The following is a 6,422-nucleotide window of genomic DNA, read 5'->3' on the forward strand; positions in this document are numbered from 1 at the left end:
TTTTTTCCTTGATCAAGGTTTTGTCCCATTTGGGTTTTCCTGGCAAGGTTTTTAATGAGGCAGCTCTCAAAGCGTATTACTAGATATGTGTACTCTTTTTCCTTCATTATGACTTTTTCCCACGGGGTTTTTTTCCTAATAAGGTTTTAACGGGGCACGTCATCTATTAATGGTTTGAAGCAATCCGGGCGCATGTGGTATAACCACCTTAGTGAATATTTATTAAAGGAAGGCTATACAAATGATGCAATTTGCCCATGTGTTTTTATAAAGAAAGTAATATCGGAGTTTGTTGTACTTGCTGTATATGTTGACGACATAAACCTTATTGGAACTCCTGCATGGCTCAAAAAGGCAATTGATTATTTAAAGAAGGAATTTGAGATGAAAGATATTGGAAAGACAAAATTATGCCTTGGTTTGCAAATTAAACATTTGACAAATGACATTTTTGTTCATCAATCTGCCTATACAGAGAAAGTATTGAAACGATTTTATACGGATGAAGCACGTCCATTAAGTACTCCGATGGTTGTTCGATCACTTGATGCGATTAAAGATCCGTTCCGATCTCAAAAAAAGAATGAGGAAATTCTTGGTCCAGAAGTACCATATCTCAGTGCAATTGGTGCACTAATGTATCTTGCCAATACCACAAGGCCTGATATAGCATTTTCAGTTAATGTGTTAGCGAGACATAGTCATGCTCCTAAAAGGAGATGCTCGAACGGAATTAAACACATATTGAGGTATCTAAAGGGGACTATCGATTTGGGCTTATTTTATTCTAGCAATTGTAGCCCCGATCTTGTTGGTTATGCCGATGCAGGGTATTTATCTGACCCACACAAAGATAGATCTCAAACATGCTATGTATTTAATTGTGGGGGCGCTGTCATATCTTGGCGATCTACAAAGCAGTCTATTGTGGCTACCTCATCAAATCATGCTGAGATAATAACTATTTATGAAACGAGCCGTGAAGTTGTGTGGCTGAGGTCAATGATACATCTCATTCGAGAAAAGTGTGGTTTGAAATGTGATAAAATACCCACAATCTTATATGAAGATAATGCAACATGCATTGCCCAATTGAAAGGAGGATTCATAAAAGGAGATAGGACAAAACACATTTAACCAAAGTTGTTCTTCACATACGAGCTCCAAAAGAATAGTGATATCAACGTGCAACAGATTCGTTCAAGTGATAATATGGCTGATTTGTTCACCAAGTCTCTACCAAACGCAACTTTTGAGAAGATGGTGCACAAGATTGGAATGCAAAGACTCAAATATTTGGACTGAAGTTCTCATCAGGGGGAGTTAATACATGTTGTACTCTTTTTTCCATACAAGGTTTTGTCCCACTGGGTTTTTCTTGTAAGGTTTTTAATGAGGCAACCAAAATGTATATTATTAGAAATATGTACTCTTTTTCCTTCACTGGAATTTTTCCCACTGGGTTTTTTTTCTAGTAAGGTTTTAACGAGGCATATTATCTATCAATGGACATCCAAGGGGAAGTGTTATAATATATATATATATATATATATATATATATATATATATATATATATATATATATATATATGAATGTCCATAAAGTCTAGGTTTTTCACATGTCCTAAATAAGAGTAGGTACATGTATATTTGGTGGCATGTATGAAATGAAGAAAATGAAGCAACACAAGTTTGATTTTAACTCTTGGTGTTGTCATTGATGACTTCATCAAGAGATTTACCAGCTCTATAAATAGATGGTTAAGTTCTCAACTTGTGAGGAGATCAACAAGAAGTGAAATACAATCTCTCCCTTCTTTCTACAAAATTATTAATTTGCTTCTCTTGTTTATTTCCGATTATATAGTTTTATAACATAAGCTTTATTTATTTGAAATGAGTAAAAGTAAAATAATATCCAAGCAATTTCTTTATTATCGATGACTTGACTTTACTGTAATTAAAAATAACAATAAAGTAAAGCATTAATGATCCTATTTTTCTTTATGCAAATGAAAAGAATATTACTTTTCCAAAAGCAAGATTGTTAGTGCTTAACAAAGCAGCACCAGGGTTTCTTATGTAAATTATCTTGTAATAATTCTCTACCGAATATTTAGAGCAAAGTGCTTCTACAGCTAGCATCCATTCCTTTGGTAGTGGCAAAGAAAGTATTTGAGCTGTACATTTGGTTTTGTGCAGATGGAAAAGGAAAACAAAAAACGTGGGTCCGACAAATGAGTCAATTTGGTACTGAAGAAGAAATTTAACAATACAAAAAAAACAAAGGCGTCAGTGACATGGCAGATACTTCTTTAGTTTATAATAAGTATCATCTTAATTAAAATTATATATATTAAAAAATTAATAATAAAATGTAAAATTTATTAAATAACTCTAGTGTAAAAAAAACATATACTACCAGCATTTGATTATTAAAATAGGTTCTCCTTTTATCAATTTTGTCGGTTCTTGTTTAAATAAATATTTCTACTATTTAGAAGAGTGAGTTTTGCTCACTTCGTCATGGAGCCCTCCATAAATAAAAAAAATTGAGCTCCCCATAAATAAATAAAAAAATTCTCCCCTCTCTCCAATATTAAACAGGCCCACAAAAATAAAAAATAAAAATTGTAAAAAAAATAAAAATTTTGAGCTTCCCATAAAAAGTGAAACCCATCACATCCAAACTCACCGAAAAAAAAAAGTTGATTCCATATTAACAAAATCAAGCAATATTAAAAAAAAGTGAATCCCGTATTAAAAAAATAAATAATGTTAAAAAAACTTGTGAGCGTCATATTAAACATCATGTGTATCCGTAGCAAACACTAATATAATAAAGTTTTAAATACGAGGGCCCCATATTAAACATCATGCGTATCCGTAACAAACACTAATATAATAAATTTTTAAATATGAAATACAAACTATAATGTTATATTAATCGTGTTTTGAATATAGTATTCCATATTGACAAAATCAAGTTATTATGTTCACTAAATATACTTAAAATATTTATATTTTAAAATAAGATAGAATTTAATGCAAAAGACAACATGATAAGTAAAATGAGCTAAACCGAGAATATTTACCTACAATTAAAAAATAGTATTTCTTCGTTTAGATAGAAAATCAATTTCTACAACAAGTCTTCTCTTTTAAAAAATATTAATAAATTTGCCGATTTTGTATTCGTAGCAAACATTATTTTAGATACGGAGCACAAACTACAATGTTATATTAATCATGTTTTAAACATAACATATACTCTATATATTAACCAACAACTACTATTTAAAAAAATTGTCGGCCCCATATTAAATACCACCAGTATTATAAAAAAAGTGAATCTCATATTTAAAAAACAAACAATGTTAAAAAAAAAAAGTGAGCCCCATATTAAACACCATGTGTATTCGTAGCAAATACTAATATAATAAAGTTTTAGATACGGAGTACAAATTACAATGTTATTGTTGACACCTAATTTTGGCTCGACGTGCTTAAAATTAACGTTTTGGGGGGTCCTGATTCGTTAAAGAGCACGAAATACATTTTACACATTTTTACATTTTTTATATAATTTATTGATGATTGTCCTTATTTTGGAAATTTTATCAATTTATTGTCATTTTTTAAGAATCATTATTTTTCACATGTATAGCGCAATACTACCATTTTCGTGCAATTAATAATTGTTTCTTAATTTTATAGCAATACATTTTTATATCTTGCACATTAATATTTATATTTTATACTTACACTATTATTTATACATGTATTAATTAATTATATTTTTTAGTGCAGCCCGATAGTTCAGAGAAAATCGGAGCAATCAATTTTTAAACGCAGAGTAAAATTCGATCAAGTTAAGGTCTCGTCACCTTTTAAAAAAAAAGAGTTGATTGAGGTAATGAATCGGGGACAAAGGGGTATGACTTTTTATTTTTATTTTTTTTAACAATACATCACACCACTTTGTTTTATAAAGAAAGAGAAGGGGGTAATTTTTTTTTTTTTATGAACAGATACATACATACACGCACAGGAGTTTTTTTTTTTTTTTTTTTAGATTTACCTTCCCTCTTCTAAACCTAATTATTTCTCTTCCTTCTCCATTTTCAGCGGCCACCACACCTATCCCATTCTTTCTATTCCCTCTTTTTCTTCCCCAGCCCCACTCCTTTTCTTTTTGACTTTTCCTACCAATTTTTCTAAATTTATTACATTTCTTTTGACATTTTGGGGAGAGGGAGGGCAGATTTCAAGGGATTTGTTTCCCTTTCTTCAGAACTTCAATTTAATACGCATCTTCTTTTTACCTCTCTCACGTTCATCTCCAAAAGGCTCCCATCTGGGACTTTCGTGTTCTAAAAATTTTGCCAACCTTTCTCTACTTTTTTTTCCTTATTTACTCTTTCTAACTCCAACCTTCTGGCTCTTATCTCTCCTTTTCTTCATATCCCTAAAAAAAACAAAAAAAAAAACTTCAACCAAAGCTCCATTCCCATCTTCATCTGTCTCCTATCATCTCATTTATTCTTTTCTAGCACCACTTCTTCCATTAATTTTACTCTCACCATCAGGGGAGTTTTTTTTTTTTCGAATCTGGTGTTTTATTTGTTAACTGACATCTTCCCCCGAGCATTGGTTATCGCAATTAGCCAAACTCCGGCAATCTTTGTTGCTTTGTTATATTTGTTTTCGCTACTGTTATTTTTATTGCCTTTTGGATATTTCAACTTATTCAAGCAAATACTACACTTTTGGCCGATGAAAAAATTTTCGTCGATTTTCAAGGCCTTCCATGTACAAAGACACTAGTAGATTATCCCTTTGGAACATCAATTCGAATAGGCACATTCTCTGCAGGGATATGCGATTTAGTTATTCTTTTCAAATCAGTAAATCCGTCTGACATTTGATTTGCTATTTTCTGTAAGTGGATGATCTTCTGGATCTCCTGCTCACATATAAGGGTACGTGGATCAAAATGAGATAGTGATGGAACTCTCCACGCAATTTCTCTTTTGATTTCTTTTCTCTCTCCCCCTAATTGTGGAAAATTTGTTTCATCAAATTGACAATCTGCAAATCGGGCAGTGAATAAATCTCCCGTCAATGGCTCAAGATAGCGAATAATGGAGGGTGATTCAAACCCAATATATATTCCTAACCTTCTTTGGGGGCCCATCTTGGTGCGCTGTGGTGGTGCTACAGGCACATATACAGCACAACCAAAGATTCGGAGATGAGCAATATTTGGTTCATGACCAAATAATAATTGTGACGGGGAGTATTTATTATAATGAGTCGGTCTAAGACGAACAAGAGATGCTGCATGTAAAATAGCATGACCCCAGACGGTTGTAGGCAATCGTATTTTCATAAGTAATGGTCTTGCTATCAATTGCACACGCTTAATAAATGATTCAGTAAGGCCATTTTGGGTATGAACATGTGCTACAGGATGTTCAACCTTTATCCCAACTGATAAACAATAATCATCAAAAGCTTGGGATGTAAATTCCCCAGCATTATCAAGACGTATAGCCTTTATAGGATAATCTGGGAAGTGTGCCCTTAAGCGTATTATTTGTGCCAATAATTTCGCAAACGCCAGGTTGCGAGACGATATGAGGCATACATGAGACCATCTCGAAGACGCATCTATTAGAACCATAAAATATCTGAATGACCCACAAGATGGGTGAATAGGTCCACATATATCCCCATGTATACGATCTAGAAAAGCAGGGGATTCAATGTCAACTTTCATTAGTGATGGTCTGGTTATCAATTTGCCCTGATGACAAGCGACACATGAAAATTCACTACTTTCAAGAATCTTCAGGTTCTTAAGTGGATGCCCTTTTGAATTTTCAATAATTCGTCTCATCATTATTGATCCAGGATGACCCATTCGGTCATGCCAAAGCACAAAAGTTCCTGAATCGTTAAACTTCTGGTTTACGATTGAGTGTGCTTCCACTGTACTAATTTCTGCATAGTACAGGTCAGAAGACAAAGTTGGTAATTTCTCCAAAACATATTTCTGGCCGGAGACATTCTTTGTAATGATAAGATATTCATCATTTGTTTCATTTAATGTCTCGACGTGATACCCATTACGGCGGATATTTTTGAAACTCAACAAGTTTGGCGGATATTTTTGAAACTCAACAAGTTTCTTGGGGATCTAGAAGAGAATAATGCATCTTCTATAACAAGTTTTGTCCCCTTAGGTAGAAATACAATAGCTCTTCCGGAGCCTTCAATTAATTTCGAATTGCCAGAAATTGTATTAATATTTCCCCTTTTTCTACGCAAGTGAGAAAAGTATTTATCATCTTAGAATATAGCATGCGTTGTTCCACTATCAATCACACAAATATCTTCATGATTAGTCATTGATCCAA

This window comes from Lycium barbarum, chromosome 10 (assembly GCF_019175385.1).
Source record: "Lycium barbarum isolate Lr01 chromosome 10, ASM1917538v2, whole genome shotgun sequence".
Classification (NCBI taxonomy): Eukaryota; Viridiplantae; Streptophyta; class Magnoliopsida; order Solanales; family Solanaceae; genus Lycium; species Lycium barbarum.